Below are 22715 nucleotides of genomic sequence, written 5' to 3'. Positions count from 1 at the left end.
ATTTACCCTTTTACGGGGTCAGGGAGAAAGGTCATATTTCTATGCAAACCCAGAGCACCCTCTCTCTGTGCAAAGCCAGGTGACCACTGCACTGAACTATTCTGTCACTGTTTCTGCCAGAGCTTTGAGTCAGAACCTACTCTATGCCCAGGACTCTGTTGTGCAGTTGGGCAGGGGATCAAAGGAAGGAAAAAAAAAGGACTCAATTCTTTAGCATTCCTGAATGGCTTCTTTACAGGACTGCTCATGGATGTCCTAAAATACCTGCTCCTAATTGAATCTTGCTTCCCCTGTAGCCTGCTCGCCATGCAACAAACAGTCCAAGTCACCTTCCAAAAGCAATCAGATGGGGGTGGTTTCATAATCCAGCTGTGAGCAACATCCTACCTTCCTCAGGCACACCTGTCCCCTTGTTCTCAGATTCTCCAAGCTTCATCTCTGGGGCTTCGCATATGCTGTTTCCTCTGTCTCCCAGGGCTAACGTACTCCATTCCTTGCCTCTCATCACCTGGGAGATACTGCACCTTTCACTCTCTGGACCAGGTTAGGTCCTCTTCCATGTGCTTCAACACCAGAGTCTTCAACTCAGATGTGTTTGGGTGCAGGACAGGTAAGTCAAATGGGTGTAACTAGCCCTCTGTGGGGTCCTTAGGAGTGGGGGAGAGTGAGGAGAATTGGAGAGTGCATGCCTTTCTAGATGAATGACCACTTCTCAGCTCTAGACAAGGGTTGCCATTGGGGAATACAAGCCCACTTTTGCCATCTTTTCTGATTTTAAAGACGAAGTAAGAAATCTAGATATTTATGGGAAATGCCCTGATGTTTAACATGCTGCGTAGGCCTAGATATGGTTTGTGGACCATCAGATCTGGCTTTTGTTTAGTTGTTTTAGTTGTTTACCTGCTGGGCTCTAAGTGCAGTGAAGACAGGGGCAAGAGCATGTCTTGTTAATTGTTCTGCAGTGTTTACAGTGCTTAGCATGAAATCTAGCATAGAGTGGGTGTTCAAAAAAAATGCTGCTTAAATGGACAAATTGAAATGTCAAACCTGGCCTATTTTGCAAGTTTCTGCCTCTCTGATCACCAAGATCTGATCACTGAGATTTGTGCAGAAAGAGCTGAGATGAATTGACCCCTTCTACACGCCCCCTGCTCCCCCTCCCCGCAAATTCTCTCCTGCTTTTATTTTCTAGAATTGATGTTGATGCAGATGTGGCATTAGCTTAGGTAAAATCATGAGTGTTTAGGGGATTTTATCTTCTCACTGATGTAGATTCTCCCAGAATCAATGGCTGAGGACAGAAGGTGGGTAGTTTTCTAGACAGAAGAGTGAACCTCAGAAGAGAGTATTGGTAGACTGGAGGGGGAAATCTTGGCTCCTCCTGAGCTTTCCCCTCCTAAGTCTGGACTTCAAGGAATCTCCATATGTTTGAAGACATGCTCACTTGGGTGGTAAAAAATAATGTCCTCTTGCCTGGCCAGGCTGGAGTCCAGCTGAGAGAAAACCATGTAGGCAACTCCACCTTGAAGATGAGAAATCTTTTGTAAACCAGATTATTTAGTTGCAAGCTACTCTCTGTTTATTTACTTTTTTTTTTATTCCAATGCCTTGAGCACAGTGTTGTTGAAGTGTTCCAGGCATATTTGAAAGGGGAAACACTAGAGTAAGAGCAATAAATGGGAAACAGCACCCCACAGAGGCCACTCAGTGGCAGCAGCAGTAACTGAAGCGTACCTTTGTGTGGTCTGAAAGTGATCATTAGAAATGAAGATGCCCAGGCACCCTGCCCTCTCCCAGACGTCCATTCTTCTAGGTGTGAGGCCCAAATATCTGCATGAAGAAGTGCTCACTACAGTTTGAGAAACACTGCCTCAGGGGAGGTAGATCTTTCCCTCCTTCGTGGCTACCTCACAAGCTCGCTCAGGTTTTGATGTTGTTAGGAAAAATGACAGCTTTTCTCCAGGGCAGAGGTAATGTTCATTTCCTGACAGTGTGTCTTACATGGCATGACACAGTAGAGGCACATCTGGCTGGATGGTCCTAACGACTTTATCCTTTGCCATAGTCTCCACTTCAGCTTTGTTGCCCACTTACGCTCAAATCTGAGACTCTGGAGGGTTTATTTTTATCACCAAGGACATGGAGCAAGCCCCTTCAAGGGGGCTATTTTAGAGCATCGCTCTTGCCTGTTTTCCTAATAACCAACTGCAGGAATGGACTGTTCAAGTGCATGAAAAGAAACATGTGGTGACACTCAGCAGGGAAGCAGGTCTTTTCTACATAAGCAGTCTCATTGTTTGCCTGTTCTGTGGTGTGTTTACAGCGTGGGAGGCTGACTAGCCCAGTTGACTCAGAAACAGAAAGACAAATCTAGGGAGTTGGCTCAGTCCCTGATTCACTGGATGCGCTACAGTGAAGTCATCAGTCTCCTTATCCCACCTCCCCCAAAGAGGAGGAGATGACATGAACCAACTCTGTAAGCTGAGGGTGGTAGAATCACAGATTCTGATTATTCAGAAGCATTTTGCAAGTTCCACATGGGGTATGTCTGCTGTTTTGGAGTAGAGGCAAGGAAGGAGACTATGCACAGCTGTTGAACCATGTGTGATATTGTGGAAAAATATTATCCCAAAGTCAGACCAGGTTTTCAATCTTGGCTTTGATACTAGCTTAATTGTGTGATCCTGAGCAAGTCACTGGATTTCAGGCAAGTCACCTGATCTTGGACAAATTACCTGTTCTTGGGCAAGTCACTTAACCTCACCAATACTCACCTTTCTTAATGTAAAATGGGAGGTGAGGGGAATCATTTTTCCTACAATGACTGTTTTGACATCTTTTCTTGGGAATCCTAACCAAATTCTTTAAAAATATTTTTTTGGGTGCTCCTGATTTGCAGAAGGCCAAAATGTGTGTGTATTTTGCCTCCTATTTAACTCGGCTCTGGGAAGATGGTCTTATGTCTGATAATCGAGATTCTTCTACAACAAGATAACTCTGTTCAGAGAAGAGGAGTTGGGGTTTGAGGTGTGATGTAGAAAGGAATCCCGAGAGAAAGCCAGTAACTGCAAACACCCAGTGATAAACTGAACTCAAAGTCAAGCTCACTTCGGATCTCTGGTCTTTGTTTCCAGTCAGACAACTGAGAAGGGAGTGGCATCTGCACTATGGGCTCTCTTTGCCTGACCCCCAAACCCAAGCTGGCTAATTTAAAAGATGCTCTTGATGACAATGAGAAGTTCTTTGAGTTCAGTAATGCTTTTGTCCCCATTAGAAGCCTTTTGACCAGGTCCTTCCAAAATATGGGACAGAGTAGGGGAGGCTCTGTTGATTGATTTGAGCCCCACACTTCTAAGATGGGTCTCCGAACTTCTCTCCTCTTCCCATTGTCTTTCTCTTTCTTTGGAAGTTCTGCTGCCAGATCACAGCTCCTCTGCCTTTGGGTTGGGGGACTTACCTTCTTCTCTGAAGCAAACAGCAACCAGTAGCTCAGTCATCGCCAAGACCCAGCCTCTTAAGAAATGGCCAAGAACCTGTCATTCATTACATTCTTAGTTTCTTCTGTTTAGGACCCAAGGGACAGTCAGATGATCTCTCCCAAGCAGTTGACACCCAAGATATTGATTATCTGTAAAGACTGAGGAGGTGAGCTAGGGCCAGGGAATGTCATAGGGCCCAGTTCTTTCTTAGGAGCTTGGGATTGAGACACTAAATACTGTCAAATAGGAAGGTGAAAGATCAGATTTTTGTTTTAGAAAAATCACAGTGATGAAAACATTATGGGGCAGCATTGTGGTCGTGGGGAGATGTAATGATGGCTAGAACTGGAATTGAGAGTAGGAATGGAGAGAATTATACAGATTCTGATATCTGGGAGGTGGCATTGACTATTCTTGGTGATTTATTGAACATGGTGGGGTTGGGAGTATGAAAGAAAGACCAATCTGAATTTTTCATTTGGACAAATGGTTGATACTAAAACCATTTACTAAAACGGGGAACACAGGTGGAGGAACAAATTTGGTGTTTTGTGTGTTTTTTTTGAGGGGAGCATTGTAATGTTGAGTTTAATTTTGAATATATGATTCTGAGGTATCTATGGGACATTCAAATGCAGATGTTTATTAGACAGAAGCATACATTTGTGAAAGATGTGACAGCCATGTCCTGCATGGCTTGGGTTGGAGAAGGGCCGAGAACAAATGATGAGACTAGACAAGAAATATGAATTTGGAAACAGGGGGCCAGGCGGAGAGCCCAACTCTAGTGGGAGGGCTTCACTAGTGCCCAAGCCCTGCCAGCTTTTTATTCAATTTTAGATACACATATTGCCCTTAGTCAGGCAGTCAATTCTGGTAGCAGACAGACTGTCTTAAAGATCAGTAAAGATTTACTTTGAGACTATTAGGTCAGGAAATTGCTTGAGCCACCATTGTCTCGACTAGACAATCGGTACATAGCTTTGGCTCTTGCCAGAGCTCAAGATCCATTAGCCTTTTGGGTTCCTTGTTTACACTTTCCTGATAGTGTAGGCCAGTGGTCTGCAAACCGCGGCTCGCGAGCCACATGCAGCTCTTTGGCCCCTTGAGTGTGGCTCGGCGTTAGAACCACTTCTTCAAAATAGACTCGCCCAGGCCGAAAACTTGACTTCTGCGCATGGGCCACGAAGTTTCAATCGCACTGTACGTGCGCGCCCGCACGTGGTATTTTGTGGCAGAGCCACACTCAAGGGGCCAAAGAGCTGCATGTGGCTCGCGAGCCGCGGTTTGCAGACCACTGGTGTAGGCAATGGGTAGCTTCCAGCATACATTTGTCTGGACTTCAGGAAAGAGATCAGAGCTAGAGAGATGGGGTTAGTTGAAATTGTCCAGGAAGGGGATGAACGTGACCACAACAGAGGTCTTAGAACTTACACCCCAGGGAGCACTTATGTTAAAGGCATATTGAGAGGGAGGCTGAGAAGGTGGGGCAGAGAGGAAATCAGGAGAGTTTAAAGGAGGAGTGCTCAATAGCATCAAATGTGGCTAAAACAATAAGAAAGATAAAGGTGAACTGTCCATGGATACAGTGAAAGGGGAGTTGTTCATGGTCTTGTTTCAGAGGTGGGGTGGGGCTGAAACCAGAATGCAGTGGACTGAGGAATGAGTGGGAGGGGAGAAAGCAAAAGGGTTATTGTTTCAAAAAGTTTGGCTACAAAGAGGAGAGAGATAGGGGAGGCTGGAGGGAGGCTGTGGAGTCCCTGGAGGTTTACTTTTTTATTCCTATATTTATTTTGCTTCATCGCATTTTGCATTTAAGATGGGAGATTGGTAGCGTAGCATAAAAGAAAAGAGGGGAAAATAACCATCATGTGCAAGCAACAGCATTGATGAATTTCAAAAGCATTATGCGACATTAAAGAAGCCAGACACAACAGACTTCCAACTGTTCGACCCGTTTAAACGACATTCCAGACAAAACTGCAGTGACAGAAAGCAGATCAGTGTTTGCCCAGGCCTAGGGGGTGAGGTGGGAACTGACTGCAAATGGGAAGACCTATTTGGAGCAAGTGGATGTTATGTTGGTCAATCGTGAGAAAAGATTGAATGGACTATAAAGCACAGAAGTTAAAAGCTGGGAGGTTAAGTGTATGGGATTAGGTATCAGACATACCTGAAGCTGAATCCTGGCCTGACTGACCACTTATTAACTGTGTGACCTTCAGTACATTTTTAATCTAATCATCTCATTTGTAAAAAGGGGATAAAGATGCCTAGGACCTAAGCCTATTGGAATTACTAAGTTCATGTACATAAAGCAGTTAAAACATTGGAAGCAGATAGGACGTTCTCAATAAATGGTAGGTATTATTTTCTCTCTAGTTTTATTGATATATAATTTTTGGATGTATAACATGATGATTTGGTATACGTATATATTGTGAAATGATTACTATAATTTAGTTAGCATCTCTCACCTCACATAGTTATGTTTTATTACTTTTTGTGATGAGAACTTTTAAAATCTACTCTCTTAGTACCTTTCAAATATAGGATTAGTAGCTGTTATTATTACTGCTGAAACACACAAGCAGTTGAGATGAAAATGCTCTCATATTTCTTGTTTTCTTTCTGGATGGTTGTTCTTTCTCAGAGATCTACTATTAGAGTGTAATGGAATGACAGCTGAATTTCACAGTAAATGCAAAGATAGGGTTCATACCTCTCTTCACATATTCCTAAATCATAATTCATGTATTAACTGATCTTTGATGCAATTCTTCTTTTCTTGAAGTCCCCTTAGCCTGCTTTTTAAGCTTTATTTTAGCTTTATCATGACACTTCACAGGCTATTATGTGCAAATACAATAACAATGGGACCCATGTTAAGCTTCAAGGAGCATGTGAGTGTCCTTAGGAAAAGTCAATCCTGTCTAATAAAGAGGAAACATGCTAACTGACCATCACATCCTCACAAAGATGGCAGCACCCACAGCCAATAAGGAGGGAATATGCTAATTGACTGCCACACCATCAAAGATGGTGGCACCTACAGCCACAAGATGGCGGCGCCCAGTCCCCTCAGCCCCACTGGGGCAGCAGGCACAGGGCACAGCTGGGCCCGCCCCCAGGTGGGTCCAGGCACTCCGTGCGCCTGCCTCTGGAGTCCCCAAGTCTCCTCAGCCCCCCAGCTGCCCAGGGCCACCCGAAGCTCAGGCAACCAGGGCCAGCTGAGGCTTGTGCTGCTGGCTGTGGCAGCAGCAGAGGTGTAATGGGGGTGTCACCTTCCCCTGATCGCCAGGTCGCCTTCCGTCCCTGAGGGCTCCCGGATTGTGAGAGGGGACAGGCTGGGCTGGGGGACCACCCCCCTTCCCAGTGCATGAATTTTCATGCACCGGGCCTCTAGTATTTAAATAACTGAATTGAAAGTGTACATCCTAAGTTTCTCAATGCCAGTATATACCTACCAACGAGGTACCTCACCATTTGGAATGAGTGACCACAATACAATCAGAAAACAAGTTTGATTGCAACTGGAGGAAATGCCTGGTGGTAAACTCAAGTAGCTGCCCAGACTCCCAGCTATAAAGTGAGAGAATAACAGAAAACAGTTGTGATTTGAATAGGGGTCACCTGTGCAAAACTGTTTTTGAAATTTGCAAGACCCAGAGTGGGACCAAAAATGAAGAAATTAATAAATATTAATCTTTTGTAGGGAATATATAGGGCAATACCAAATTGTTTAGAAGGGGTTGCTCTAAACTTTGAGGAGAATAAAATGTTGGATAGAGATAAGAATAAAATAGCAAAGTTAAAGAGAAAATATTCTGTGACACAGGGAAAGGGACAAGGAGAATAAGAAACAGGACAGAAAAGGAGAGAGTTGGCATTTCAGATGCTTATAAAGAAAAATTTCTCAATAGAAAAGGGTAAAGTTTGTGAAATGGATGGAACTGTCACTTCGGGCGCTTTGAAGGTCACACTCAGAGTTAAGGATGAACACAAAGGACCTCACACAATTCATTCAAGTGCTACGATGCCATAAGATTTGACTTTCTGGCTTGTGTCCCTGAACATACTATGTGTTTCTAAATATCAGAATCTCAAACCTTGCAGCCTGAGCAGCCAGCACATTCTTCAGAGGGCTGAATCAGATTTCTGGCCTTCTCACTCTGTGGTCATCATTCAATTACATTTGTTGACAGCCAACCAGACCCTGTAAGAGTGGAAACAACAGGTCAGCTGATAGCAACACCGGCCTCTCCAATCAATTAGGCCTCATGTCAGTGTCCAGATGTTCGGACTGCAATCTGTACACAAGTGGAAATGCTCTTCTTTTTGTTCTGTTGCTCTTTATAGAAGCCCGAGGATGTAGGTTCACCTGAAAGTTTTGTATTGCACTGTCATTCATTTCTGCCTGTGTCCAGTGAATAGCCCCACCTGGATACCTCAGCAGCCTCAGTTCCCTGAGACAGAGCACTGGGATGGGGCAAATAACCATGTGTGAGGAATGGGACACGATTCAGTTCTGAAATGTTACAGGGTCAAGATTCCTTGCTGAGAATGGATCTTGCTTCCTTGAAGTGGGAAGTATGGGCTGACTGGGATACCCTCGTAGGAAACCTTGTGGAAGGCAAATTTCAGGGTTAGATTTCAAGCCAACTGCTTGTCCTAGGAAGATGAATAGAGCCACAATGCAGGCCCAGGTACCAATGAGCCCAGAAAGAAATCCAGCTTGTTATTTTCAACAATACCCCCTAGGGCGCAATAAAACAACCAAAGGATCTATGCTTCTGAAAGAATGTGTTTCCAGCTGTGACTGAAAAGTTATTGCCTCATGAAAACCTCCCTGATACTAACTGAAAAATAATTTGTAACCTCATTTTGTAAAGTTGCATTAAAAAAAAAATGTCCTCTGTGCTTAAGAATTTTGTTTTCCTGAAACCAAATTCAGAAGTCACCGCTCCCTCTTGTTCTCTTCTTCTATGTCTCCTGCCCTTGTCTCCCCCCCGCCCTCCCCCCGCCACATCTCCTCCCGCACCTCACCCCCCCCCCCACCCCGCCCCATAGCTCCATAAATATTTTATCTTTACCAGCAGCTCCATGCCTTCATTGTGCCTCAGTTCGTGGTTCTCATTTCTTTGGGAGATCTCATTACCTCCCAGATTAAGCTCCCCATTGCACTAATATGCAAATTTAAATGATTTGAAAGCCAAGCTTGTTTTTCCACAAGGGCAAGATGCCCGTTGAAATAACCATGTAAATCGGGTCTCTTTGAAGAATGCCTTTCATTAAGTGAGTGATTGGACTTAATTTTACTTCCTGCCAAAGGTCAAGGTCAAAGCATCTCTCTGCATGTTGCCTCACCATTCTGTTTTTCTGCCTAATCTGAAATAACAGCCCACCCCCTACAGTGTCCCTCTCTGGTGTCTATTTGCTGATGGTCATCAATGCCCCCTTGCCTCCCAGCTCCCTGGGGACTCATCAGCCTGGGGTGGTGGTGCTGAAAGCTATGTTCCTCAGGAGAACGGCAGCAGCACACAGCAGAGGGGCGCAGCAGCCCTATTTAGACTTTGCTTATCGACTGCTCCACTTCATTCCTAGGATGATTCTACGATCAGCATTCACATCATTCTCTGAGATGTCTCCTCACTGGGTCAATGGTTTTGTAACCCAGAGAAACAGGAAGGCAAATTCGTTTATATGCTCTGAGCATACCAATGTGCGACCTGGACAAGATACTCAACCCCATTGAGCCTCATTGTCCTCATCTGTAAAATGGAGGTAAATAATATACCTTATATCATGTGGACATTCAGTAAGCCGATGTGTATGAAGAGACTAGCACAGTGCCTGAAAGGTCCACATAATGCAGCGAGTAAGAATCCAAGCTGAAGCTGGACTGTCTTCTCCAAAGTCTCCCTCAGGCTCTTGCTGTGTGTGCCATTTAGGGCAAGGCAAATAACTTTGTGTTTCAGTTTGCCAATCTATAAAACAGGGCAATAATTGAATCTACCATATAGGGTTGTTGTGAGGACTAAATGAATGAATATAAACTGCTCAGAACAATGGCTGGCACATGACAAGCTATAAAAGTGTTTTTCTGGCCCAGCTGGCTGAGCATCAACCTATGAACCAGGAGGTCACAGTTTGATTCCAGGTCAGTGCACATGCCTGGGTTTCAGGCTCAATCCCTAGTGCGAGGCTGCAAGAGGCAGCCGGTCAATGATTCTCTCTCATCATTGATGTTTCAATTTCTCTCTCCCTCCTGCTTCCTCTCTGAAATCAATAAAAAAAAAAAAAAACCCACATATTTTTTAAAAAGGTGTTTTTCTGTTATTATGGAAAATACTAGTATTATTCCAGCTATTAAAATAAGTTTGTGGCTTTGAAAACATTGTCTTGAACAACTGGTAAAATCAAGGTTTAATATTTGGTTATACATGGACTAAGATGTTTCACTATTTTTCTTTGACAAGGAAATAGGAAAGCCAGAGAGGATGGGAGACCATCCGGGAAAGAAAGAAGACCCAGGTAATCTGGTTATCTCCACATTCCTCAGGAAGCCCATTGGTCCCCAGGGACCTGCACAAAGGGGAAATCTGACCTCATGACTGTTCAAGCTGCTTTTTAAATCTGGAAACACAGAGCTAAAGGGCTGGTTCTGAGGGGTATTATTTCCCTCAGGAGAGAACTCGATGTAGCCAGAGGTAATAGGAGACAATTCTCAATCATCATTAACAAATTAGTACTCTGCTTCTTTGTGAAAAGGTGGGGGGCAATAGAATTAAGGTGGGGAATTCTGTGTGGAGGTCAGATACTTGCTGATGAGGTTTGAAAGACCACATGTGTATCTGTGGCAATAAATTTGTTTTTCCTTATTTTTAAGACTCTTGGAAAAACCTATAACCATTGCTAAGTGAGAGATACGAACAATGAAAAATGATAAATACGAACAATGAAAAGCTATTTTCCTAAACCCTGTGTATTTTGTGTTGCTTTTAAAAATGTGTCCAAAAAAACCTTTATCTAGTGACCTTGCGTAGACACTAAATGAGGGTCTTCTGGGTTAAGTGACCTTGGCAGGTTCCTTCTCTGCATTTTAGTTTCTATAGTCCCTGCTTTATACCACAGGGCTATGGTGGACACCTAATAAAATGGAGAGTGTGAGGAAACTCTTCAAATGTAAAAATGGTATTAAAATATGTTATAAATGTAATTTATAAAGCTGAAATTGGGAGAAGCAGGATGAGAAGAGGGAGGGAGAGACAAATACATCAATGGGGAGAAGAAGAGTGAGATGTAAGCAAAAAAATCAGATTTCAAAATATTCACTTCAGGCACCAGAAGAAAGGACTTCGGAAGTTAAAAGATACATAATAAATGAACAACAATAGAAAGAAGCTAAAAATAAATCGTGTATATGCATAGATGGACTGTTGTGTGCATATTAAAAGTTAAGCTTATGAAATGTCTGAATGGCATGGAAAATACTATGATACAATGGTAAAAAAAAATAAGGCATCCCATTGTATGTATGGAGAGAATTATATAAGAGAAGCCATAAAAAAGACTGGACAGAAATATTGCAAAATTGGTTGCCTGCCGGAAACAAATCAGTTTCACTAAAAGAGAGATGTTGACAGGAAGCCAGGAAGGCTGGTCAACAACCTTAATTGCTCTAATCACTCACCCTTTAGTTGAGATATTGTTAGCTGAAGCAGCTTCCACCTTGGTTTGTCCCATCAAGTTTCTGTTATTTCCTGCCTAAGGGCTACACGTATATTTCTGTTTATCTTGACTAAGATGTTTTTCCCCAAAGCCTCAATAAAAGGGATGGCAGAGCCAGAGCAGTCGTTAGTTCTCCTACTAGAGTTGGACTACCGCCTGGCCCCCCATTTTGCCAAATTGAATTTCTTCAAGTCTCCTTTCATTTGTGTGCGGCCCTTCTCCAGAACTCGAACCCTGAACCGGAACCCTGGACCACGCGGGACGTGGAAAGGGTTTCCTACAGTTGCCTCTAAGAAGCAACCAATTAAAGGAGTTAGTTTTCATTCTTCCTGAAAATGAAAATGCTCTTTTGTGGACATCAATCAATTTTTAATTAAAAATAAAACTAAAGTAAATTCACAGTGAAAGGTGTGAGAAGAGCTAGACCAAGGAGTCCTGTCAACGGGAGAGCATCAGGAAATATCCCGAAGCTTCTTTGGGCCTAAATGTGGGATTGGTGCCCCAAAGATCCAACATAAATACCTTGTTACTCCACTTACTAGCAGTATAGTGTGTCAACAACAACAATAATAACAACAGCACTTCCCATTGTATTCTGATCATGCAGTACCAGGAACCATGTTAAGTGCTTTATATGAAATAGCTCATTGAATCCTCACTAATATGCCATTGTACTAGTTTGCTAGGGCTGCCTTAACAAAGTCCCACAAACCAAGTGGCTTAAGCAACAATTTTTGTCTCTCAGTTCTGGATGCTAAAAGTCCTAAATAATGATGTTGGCAGGGTGGTTTCTTCTGCGAGCTGTGAGGGAAGGATCTGTTCCAGGCTCCTCTCCTTTGCTTGCAGATGGCTATATTCTCCCTGTATATCTTCCTTTTCACACAGTGTTCTTTTTATAAGAGCATTAGTCATATTGGATTAGGGACCCACTCTATTCCAATATGACCTTAACTTAATTAATTGCATCTGCAATGACCCTACTTCCAAATAAGGTCACATTCTGAGGTACTGGGAGTTAGGACTTCAACATATGAATTTTGGAGGGCATAATTCAGTCTATAACATCTATGACTGAGAAGGTACTTTTATGCTCCATTTTATAGATGTAGAAACTGAGGCCCACAGATGTTAAGTAACTTTCCAAGGTGCCAGAACTAGTAAGTGGTGGAGCTGGGATTCTTAGGCAGACAGTCTGATTTTAGAGATCACATGATTATGCTCTGCAGCCTCTCTGGAAAGCTGGAGGAGAAATACTGTAGAAATAGATTCCAGTTTTCTTACATAGCCTGGCAGGAGATCGGGGTGGGCTGAGAGAGCTGAGTCTGAGACTGCACTCCTGTGGAGAGTCTTAAAAAGTCCTTTCTGCTGATATTTAATAGTATTAAGTCTTCTAAAAAGTTGGAGGGTATTAAGAGTTGAACTGTGTCCACCAAAAATTCCTCTGTTGAAGTCTTAACCCCCAGTGCCTTTGAATGTGATCTTATTTAGAAGCAGAGTCATTGCAGATAGAATTAGTTAGTTTAAGATGAGGTCACACTGGAGTTAAGTGGGCCCCTAATTCAATATGATTGATGTCCTCATAAAAAGGGGGAAAATGAATACACAGACACTCCTTGAGGGAAGACGCTGTGAAGACACACAGAGAGAAGATGGCCATTTGCAAGCTAAGGAAAGAGGCTTGGAACAGATCCATCCCTCACAGCCTCGGAAGGAACCCACCTGCCAGCACTTTGATCTTGGACTTCTGGTCTCCAGACCTGTGAGGTGTAGAAAGTGAGGCCCACAGAAGTTAAGGCCCATCTAAATTTTTGTTGTTTAAGCACCCCCCCACCCCCACCACCAATTACCTTCTCAACCACATAATGCTGAATTCAATAAGCAGGGTTTGCCACAGTAGTCTACCTGTCAATGTCTAGTTTATACCCCCAGATGCCTGTTACCTGTCTGATTTCACCCCCATTAAAACACGGGCTTTGTGTACTCTAACTCTACAGGACAGGATCAGGGACAAAGCAGGTGGCATCAGAGCTTCTGAAGCACCAGTGAGGTTTACCGTCTGGTGAGCAAATGGAAGGAAGCATTCACAGCAGCACACCCCAGCCCTCAGGCCCAGAATTGCTGCACGGCCTGTGGTGAATGAATTTGAGGTGCATCTTCCACATTTGAGGATTATTTGTCTGGTATTATAGTTTAGCTAGGAGAACAAATGGACATTACCAGGAGGAGTGGTCATGACTGGCCAGAGCTTCATCTTTTAGGGCTTAGTGGACCTGGGGTGATGCTATGGCATAGGTTAGAAATAAATAAAGAGGTTGAACAGCCATTGATTTCAATAGCATTATACCAATCATGAAGCTTTGCAGGCATGCCCACACTGGGCCTTCTGTGCTTGCTGCTCCCCTGGGAATATCCTCACCCTCTGAGCTCAAACAGGCTTTCCCTGAGGAGCTGCCTACCCGGGCCACATGGTAAAGGGGCACCGGCCAGGGCAGGGGCACTGGCATCACAGGGTCTTGTTGATACTTCAAGTCCTGGGGCCAGACGACTAGGGCCACATCTGAGCACTAGGTCATGGGCCTGAGTGGAAAACCAGAGACTTGTATCTTGAGAAATTGCACAGCCAGTCTCCCGGAATGTCAAACACCTACATCAGGACAAACCTGGGCCCCTAGCAAGTCACCACCATCTGATCATTTGAAGCACAGGTTTCAAGTAGAATCTTAGCACTCCAGGGCTGGGGGGCACCTCTGCCATCATCCAATTTCCCTGGTTTTACCTACAAGTAAATGAATATCCAAGAGGCACTATGGGGTAGTTTATAGCAAAATCAAAGCCAGAGGCAATGCCTCCTGATACCCCACCCCACAGCCTGTCCCAAAGGCCTGTGCTGGAGAGATGCCTACACTTGAAGGCTGCTTAGATAGTTTATTTGCGTGAAAACAAATTTCCTCATTTCACATTTCTATCAGGTTTTCCATGCCTGCTTCCTCCTCTGTAAAATGGGGGATAATAAGTAGTAACTACCATAAGACCAATGAATCAGTACATGTATTGCACTTAGAATTGTTACTGGCACATAAATAAAACACATAATGTATGGAACATTGTTATTAGTATTATTATTATCATTGTATTCATTTCCTAGGACTGTCATAGTACCACAAACTAGGTGGCTTAACCTTTTGCACTAGGATGTCGAGTGACTAGACACGGTTAGCATTAGAATAAAGGAATCGACAAAAAAGCAAGCGAGTGCAAAGGGTTATTAACAACAAAATTTGTTTTCTCATAGATTTGGAGGCTGGAAGTCTAAAAAGAAGGTTTAGCAGGGTCATGTTCCATTCAAAGTCTCCAACAGAAAATCCTTCCTTGCTTCTCCCAGCTTGTGGTACCTCCAATCCTTTCTTAGCTTGTGACAGCATAACTCCAATCTCTGCCCCTGTCTTCACATGGCCATCTTTCCTTTGCATCTGTGTTTCTTCTCCTTGCTTATAAGGACACCGATCATATGGGATCAAGGACCCACCCTATTCTAGGATGTTCTCATCTAATTACATCTGCAAAACCCTATTTCCAAATAAGGTCACATTCACAAGCATGAGGGGTTAGGACTTCAACATATCTATTGAGGAAATATAGCTTAACCCATAGCAATCATTATCGCTGTCAAATTAGCAAATCTTTGAATGAGTTTTGTCACGTGGGATAAAAGGTGATCACTTCTTTCTTGTCATAGCCCTGGACAGAGCTGCCTCAGAGCTTGCCTGTACTCATTTCAATCAGAAAACTGATTTAGATACCAGGTATGCAGAAGTTCCTGATCTGCTAGAGAAAAAAGAGCATTTTTAATTTGTGAAGAAATTGCACAGCCAACACAGTAATGCAACTCTCTTGTTTTCATTTTAGGAAGTCAGAGTTCATCAGTAGAATGGTTTTATTGTGGTAACTTCTTTCTGAACAGCAATTTCTTAGTATTCTGGGTTTGCATATCTAATTCCTCCAGAAATTTCCAAGGGGGAGAAAAGACAACAAAATGAATAAAACGATGACTGTGGCACTCCACATATATATTATCCCAAGAGTAAGACTTGCCAGGACAATTTGCCCTCATCATGCATTTAGAAGAGAGGACAATAAAAACAATGCACACATGTATGATATACACATCCTATCTAATAATAGACAAATATGCAAATTGACCATATCTCCGACACACCACAAGCCACACCCACAAGCCACGCCCACCATCCAATCAGAGCGAGTATGCAAATTAACCCAAACCAAGATGGCTACAGCCACAGAGAGCAAGGTTTCCTAGGTAACAGAGGAAGCCAAGCTTTCTGCCAGCCGTTGCAGGCCTAAGCCTCCACTCAAGCTACAAAGTTTCAATTATAGAAGGTAAACAAATTCAAACAAATGGCGGCAGAATGGAGCTTGAGAGAGCAGGCCAGGGTTGCCGCTGGCAACAGGGGAAGCAAAGCTTTCCGCACACACTGGCTGGGCCCACCCGCTTAAGGCAACAAAGTTTCAATTATAACCCCAACACAAATGGCTACTGGCCTTGGAGGGAGCCCCAGGCTTGGCTCTGCTCCAGGCTACAAAGTTTCAATTGTAGAAGGAAAATAAATTCCAGATACCAGGGCCTTCGCTTGCGTTGCCAAGGGTGCATGACCGGCCTGAAAACCACCACAGGCCCCTCTCTCAGGCTGCCCCACGCCCCAAGGGAACCCCACCCTGATCAGGGACACCCTTCAGGGCAAACCAGCTGGCCCCCACCCCTGTACCAGGCCTCTATCCTATCTAATAAAAGAGCACTATGCAGATTGATCATCACTGCAACACACAATATAGCTGCCCCCATGTGGTCAAAGATCCTGCCCCCATGTGGACACAAGATGGCCACCACAAGATGGCCAGCAGGACAGGGCAGTTGGGAGGCACCCAGCCTGCAAGGGAGGGCAGTTGAGAAGGACCAGGCCTGCAAGGGAGGGCAATTGGAGGTGATCAACCCTGCACGTGAGGGCAGTTAGGGGTGACCAGGCCGGCAGAGGAGGGAAGTTGGGGGCAAACAGGCTGGCAGCAGAGTGATTAGGGGGTGATCAGTCTGGCAGGCAGAAGCGGTTAGGGGCAATCAGGAAGGCAGGCAGGCAAGCAGTTGGGAGCCAGCAGTCCTGGATTGTGAGAGGGATGTCTGACTGCCCGTTTAGGCCCGATCCCACTGGGCAGTCGGAGTGGGATCGGGCCTAAACGGGCAGTCGGACATCCCTTGAGGGGTCCCAGATTGGAGAGGGTACAGGCTGGGCTGAGGGACAACCCCCCTCCGTGCACGAATTTCGTGCACCAGGCCTCTAGTATACATATATGTATACATTGCTTATATACAAGTTTGGATGAAAGTAGGTTTACAGTTGGAATACAAACAAGTAATACAATAATTAATAAATCTTACCTTATAATAGAGAAACATGCAAATTGACCGCACCTCCGCTATGCCCATGATTGGGCCTGCCAGAGGCTGGGGGCGGGACTCCAGGTGGCCCATCCGGCCGTTGGGAAGACCAAGATGGCTGCGGGCAATCCAGTAAGTTCCGGGGGTCTGAATGGCGATCGCCACCAGCGGGGGCGTGTCCCGGCCGAGCCCGGCGCTCCCCGGAGTGTCAGCATGGCGATCGCCTCCAGGGGGGGGCGGGTCCGGGCCGAGCCCGGCGCTCCCCGGGGTGTCAGCTTGGCGATCGCCACCGGGGGGGCGGGTCCGGGCCCAGCCCGGTGCTCCCCGGGGTGTCAGCGTGGCGATCGCCACCCGGGGGGGCGGGTCCGGGCTGAGTGGCGATCGCCACCCTGGTGGGCGGGTCCGGGCCGAGCCCGGCGCTCCCCGGGGTGTCAGCATGGCGATCGCCACCCGGGGGGTGGGTCCGGGCCAAGCCCGGCGCTCCCGGGGTGTCAGCATGGCGATCGCCACCAGGGGGGGCGGGTCCGCGCCAAGCCCGGCGCTCCCCGGGGTGTCAGCATGGCGATCGCCACCCGGGGGGGCGGGTCCGCGCCGAGCCCAGCGCTCCCCGGGGTGTCAGCATGGCGATCGCCACCCGGGGGGGCGGGTCCGGTCAGAGTGGCGATCGCCACCCGGGGGGGCGGGTCCGCGCCGAGGCCGGCGCTCCACGGGGTGTCAGCATGGCGATCGCCACCGGGGAAGGGGGGGGGGGGGGGGGGGGGGCGGGTCCGGGCCGAGTGGCGATCGCCACCCTGGAGGGCGGGTCCGGGCCGAGCGCGGCGCTCCCCGGGGTGTCAGCGTGGCGATCGCCTCCCGGGGGAGCGGGTCCGCGCCGAGCCCGGCGCTCCCCGGGGTGTCAGCATGGCGATCGCCACCCGGGGGGGCTGTCCGCTCCGAGCCCGGTGCTCCCCGGGGTGTCAGCATGGCGATCGCCACCCGGGGGGGGCGGGTCTGGGCCGAGTGGCGATCGCCACCCTGGAGGGCGGGTCCGCGCCGAGCGCGGCGCTCCCCGGGGTGTCAGCATGGCGATCGCCACCGGGGGGGCGGGTCCGGTCCCAGCCCGGCGCTCCCCGGGGTGTCAGCATGGCGATCGCCACCCGGGGGGGCGGGTCCGTGCCGAGTGGCGATCACCACCCTGGAGGGCGGGTCCGGGCCGAGCGCGGCGCTCCCCGGGGTGTCCGCATGGCCATCGCCACCCGGGGGGGCGGGTCCGGGCCGAGCCCGGCGCTCCCCGGGGTGTCAGCATGGCGATCGCCTCCCGGGGGGGCGGGTCCGGGCCGAGCCCGGCGCTCCCCGGGGTGTCAGCATGGCGATCGCCACCCGGGGGGGCGGGTCCGCTCCGAGCCCGGCGCTCCCCGGGGTGTCAGCATGGCGATCGCCACCCGGGGGGGGCGGGTCCGGGCCGAGTGGCAATGGCCACCCTGGAGGGCGGGTCCGGGCCGAGCCAGGCGCTGCTGGGTGTCCCGGGTGGCCATCGCCACCCTGGGGGGGCGATTCGGGCGGAGCCATGCGTTCCGGGGGCATCCGGGGGCCATCGCCACCCTAGGTTGGCTGTGGCAGGACTCGCCCAGCCCCTCCCAGGGTCCCTGGGAACATTGCAGGCATGTGGTTGCTGAGACCCAGACCAGGCCTCTGGCCACAGATTCATAGCTTTGCAGAGACCTAGGGCAGGGATCTGCTTCATCTGCAGAGAGACGGAGGTTCTATAGTGCCCCCAAGATGTGGGTGGGCCCAGCCAGGGGTCAAGGGGCATGGAAGGACTCCTGGCAGAGGGGCAAGGACCCTCACTCCTGAGGCGGGGGTTGAGGGATGGAGCCACCTCAGTGGAGGGGTGCTGCACTGCAGTGTACTGGACTGACTGAGGTGATTCAGAGAAGCTCCCAGTGCTAATGGGCCTCGCTCAGGTGGCCTTCACACTTCAGAGGCAGTGACTACTGCTCCTGCCTTCACCCAAAAGCAAGCTCGCTACACCCTGCCCCATAGCAGAGCATGCCTAGGCAGTGAGTGGGATGCCTTCCACCTGCTTCGGAGAAGGCGGGGCAGTAAAGAATGGGGGGAGAGGAAAGAATGTGGAGCATCCGCAATGAAGAGGTGCTTGAGAAAGAGGCTGGGAAGCCTGACTGGAAGGTTTGTTCTGTTTGCTGGGCCGCTGCCCCTTAGGAAGCGCAAAGAGCATGGCTCTGAGGGCTTCCTGTGTGCTCTGAGGGCTTCCTGAGTCAAGTTCCACAGCCAACTGGAATTGGCCTCAGTTTCCTGGTCTGTAAAATGGATGAAGCCTGTCCCAGTGCCTTCACTGAGCTTTGATGGCCAATTGAGATATTATATAAAGAAAATGAGGGAAGAAGTGAGAAAGAAAAGGACGGACAAAAAAACACAAAAGAAAGACTGAAAGGAACCTGTAAACCCATTGTCACTTAAATAGGGAATATAGTCAATAGTGTTGTAATGATGGTATGATGCCAGGTGGGTACTAGAAATATCGGGGAACACTTTGTAAAGTATATGATTGTCTAACCACTATTCTGTAACTAATATAAAACCTGAAACCAATACAAAATAATGTTGAATGTAAAGAAATGAAAATTGGAGTGAAATTTTTATAAATTTCAAAGTTTAAATAAAAGCTGTAAAGGAAGGAAGGGGAGAATAAAAAGTGTTTTTCATTTTGCCACTTCATTAAAAAGACAGTTGTCTTTATGTGATGCTTTTATACTTTTCTAAGTCATTATCTCATTTTAATTTCCGGGCAACTTAAAGACAAGGTAAGTATTCCCTCCACTATTCAAAGAAAGGAAATCTTGGTGTCTGGTCCTAATGATTCAATCGTCAAGCCCTTATTGTAAAGCAGGGTTAGTAAAATTTTCTGTGCAGGGTCATATCTATACTAATAAAAGCCTTGGGGGTGATCAGGCCAGCAGGGGAGGGTATTTGGGGGCAATCAGGCCCGCAGAGGAGCAGTTAGGGGTCAATCAGGCAGGTAGGTGAGCGGTTAGGAGCCAGCAGTCCCGGATTGTGAGAAGAATGTCCAACTGCAGGATTAGGCCCGATTCCTGTGTGGAATCGGGCCTAATCCTGCAGTTGGACATCCCCCAAGGGGTCCCATATTAGAGAGGGTGCAAGCTGGGCTGAGGGACACCCTCCCCAGTGCACGAATTTCGTGCACCGGGCCCCTAGTATTAATATAAGAATAAACTTTGTGTTTCATTTACTCACAACTGTAAACCTACTTTTGTCCACCCCTATATGCAATGTGAGTCATTTTCATTACTTCCCAAATTAGTTTATTATTTACTATGGATAAGGTCAGTGTAGGTATATAAACGTTACAATTTTTTAAAATTTATTTTTTGTTAAATTTATTGGGTTGACACTGGTTAATAAAATTATATAGGTTTCAGGAATACAATTCTACAATACATCATCTGTATATTGTACTGTGTTTACCATCCCAAGTCAAGTCTCCTTCCACAACCATTATCCCCCCTTTAACCAGTTCTACTTCCCCAACTCCCTTTTCCCTCTGGCAATCACCATACTATTGTTTGTGTCCACAAGTCTTTGGAGGAAATGAGTAAATAAGAAAAATAATTTAACAATATTTGATGATGATTTGAATTCCCCACTTTTACTTGGCAATGTGTTGCAAGCTCTTGCCAATTGAACCAAGAATTGTGGGCCATTTCCCCCACCTGTTATCTATGTCACAAACATCTTAAATTAGTCATTATTTCTATAGCTACTACTAACATCTTGTTACAATACCATATTGGAGGAAGAATTATGGAAACCCTATTTTTGTCCTAATTTGTGAGCGTTAGGCTGTTCATTAATTTTCTGTGAGTCATTTGAAACCCAGGATGCTGCTTGGGACTTCAAATTACAGTGGTTTTATGCACTATTGTTCTGTTTCTTCCACATGGAGAACAGATTTTAATGTGGATCTAATTGAGTTAATATAATAAGTGCACTTTTCCTGTGAGCAAATCCCTCCTGGGCTGCTGCTTTCTCTTTGAACATGAATCACAGGTTATGAAATTTATAAATACCAAAGCAAATTTGCTTGTGCATTTAAAGGAGACAAGATACCTTGTCATATCTTATTTTATATTCAAAATTCCTTTTCGGTGAAGGTGAGATATTTACTTTCTAAATCTTTGGATAATAGATTTCTCAGGACATTCTTGAAGTAAAAAAAAAATAAGTTAAGTGAGCTAAAACAGATGACAAAATATTCCAAACCAGCAACAATAATGTGGCCTAGTTTTCAAACTACATTTTCAAAACATCACACAGTAGTTCTTGTCAGAGCATTTCACACATTGATTTTTTTTTTACACTAATGGTTTGCTCATTTCTGAATCATTTGCTTGTTCAAACTGAGCAAGCAGCAGTGACAAGCAGAAATGACTCTATTCTCATCTTCTAAAAATGGCCTCAGGCACAATATCATATTTTTCCTCCTGCTTTTTGGATGACATCAGAAAGTGGGATGGCACCTGTCCAAAACGAGGGTACCAGCAGGAGGTCCCTGGTGGAGCCCAGTCATTCTGATTTGAATCTGTATTTGTCAGACATCTCCTTGGGCATTAGAAGCTCCTGGCAATGACTGCCAAGCGTTTCCCCATTCTCCTTCCCATCACTGGACCACCACACTCCTTTCACTAAGCTTTGCAAGTCCCTCCATTATCATGCATTCATTAACCAACATTCATTAAGTGACTGCTATGTGCCAGACACTGAACTAGGTCATGGGGACCCAAACATACTGTCCCCATCTTAAAGGGCAAAGTGTGTCAACCCCTTCATCCCTTGGAGCCCCTAGAATACTTAGGCATTAGGCCTCTAACACCCCATTTTGGGTAGGACTGAAAAATCTAAAGCATATGAGTCTTTTAATTAGATTTCTATCTTCCAAACTGGCTTTGTGAATGCAAAGGAAAGATTCAGAAAAGAGGTGGGGAAAAACTAACATCCATGCAATCTATGACTCAGTAATTTCACTCTTAGGCATATCTCCAAAAGAAATGTGTGCTCATGCATCAAAAGACATACAAGAATGTTCATAGCTGCACTATCCATATGCCTCCATCTGAAAACAACCCAAATGTCCATCAACAGTACAATGGATAAATAAACTGTGGTATACAGTGTGCAACACTATAAGAGCAATAAAAATAATAAACTACAGCTGAATACAAGAAAAATACGTAAATATCACAAATATAATGTTGAGTGAGAGAAGCCAGGTCCAGAAATATATATATCATGTGGTTCCGTTTACATAAAGTTTTAAACAGGTAAAACTAAGTTTTTAGGGTTGTTCACTAGTGGTAGAAGAATAAGGAAAATCAAGTGAGTAATTGATGAAAAGTCAGGGCAGTGGTTATCCTTAGGAGGGTGGAATGGGGATTGGGAGGGTCACAGCCCACTCCTGGGATTCTGGCACTGTTTAATTTCTTGTCCTGGGAAGTTATTACAAGGACAGTAAGCTGCATATTTATGTGGTAAACACATTTTGTACGAGTATTTTATTTTAGAGTAGAAAAGTTTTTTTAAAAGATGAAGATAAAAAAATACAGATATTTGAGTGTAAGGTTTATGTGGGTAATGGCAGGAAGAGACTCTTGGCTTTGTGAGTTATTCACTGTTAACCTTAAAGAAAGAAGGTCCAGTAAAACTCTGGGTCAGTAGCCACATTTTAAGGGGTTAGGAAAGAAAGAAATAGGTTTTGAGAAAACGGAGGCTAATAGTAAAGAGTTTTCTGATAATAGGAAGGGGAACAATGAAGTAGCTTAATGGGGTAGGGAGTTTACATTTTTATTCCATTTTATTTTTAAGACTATAAGAGACTTCAATTGAAATCTATATGGAGATATTTATAATGCTTATGATAGGGAATGTAATCGATGTATAAGGTCCAGGGTTGTAAACCACAGCTGGCAAGATTGGCTGTTATCGGTAGGGGGTCCTTCTTCAGTGATGGGCATACAGGAAGAACTCTAGGGGAATGAAAAGGG

This window comes from Eptesicus fuscus, chromosome 3 (assembly GCF_027574615.1).
Source record: "Eptesicus fuscus isolate TK198812 chromosome 3, DD_ASM_mEF_20220401, whole genome shotgun sequence".
Lineage (NCBI taxonomy): Eukaryota > Metazoa > Chordata > Mammalia > Chiroptera > Vespertilionidae > Eptesicus > Eptesicus fuscus.
This window is presented reverse-complemented; position numbering follows the sequence as displayed.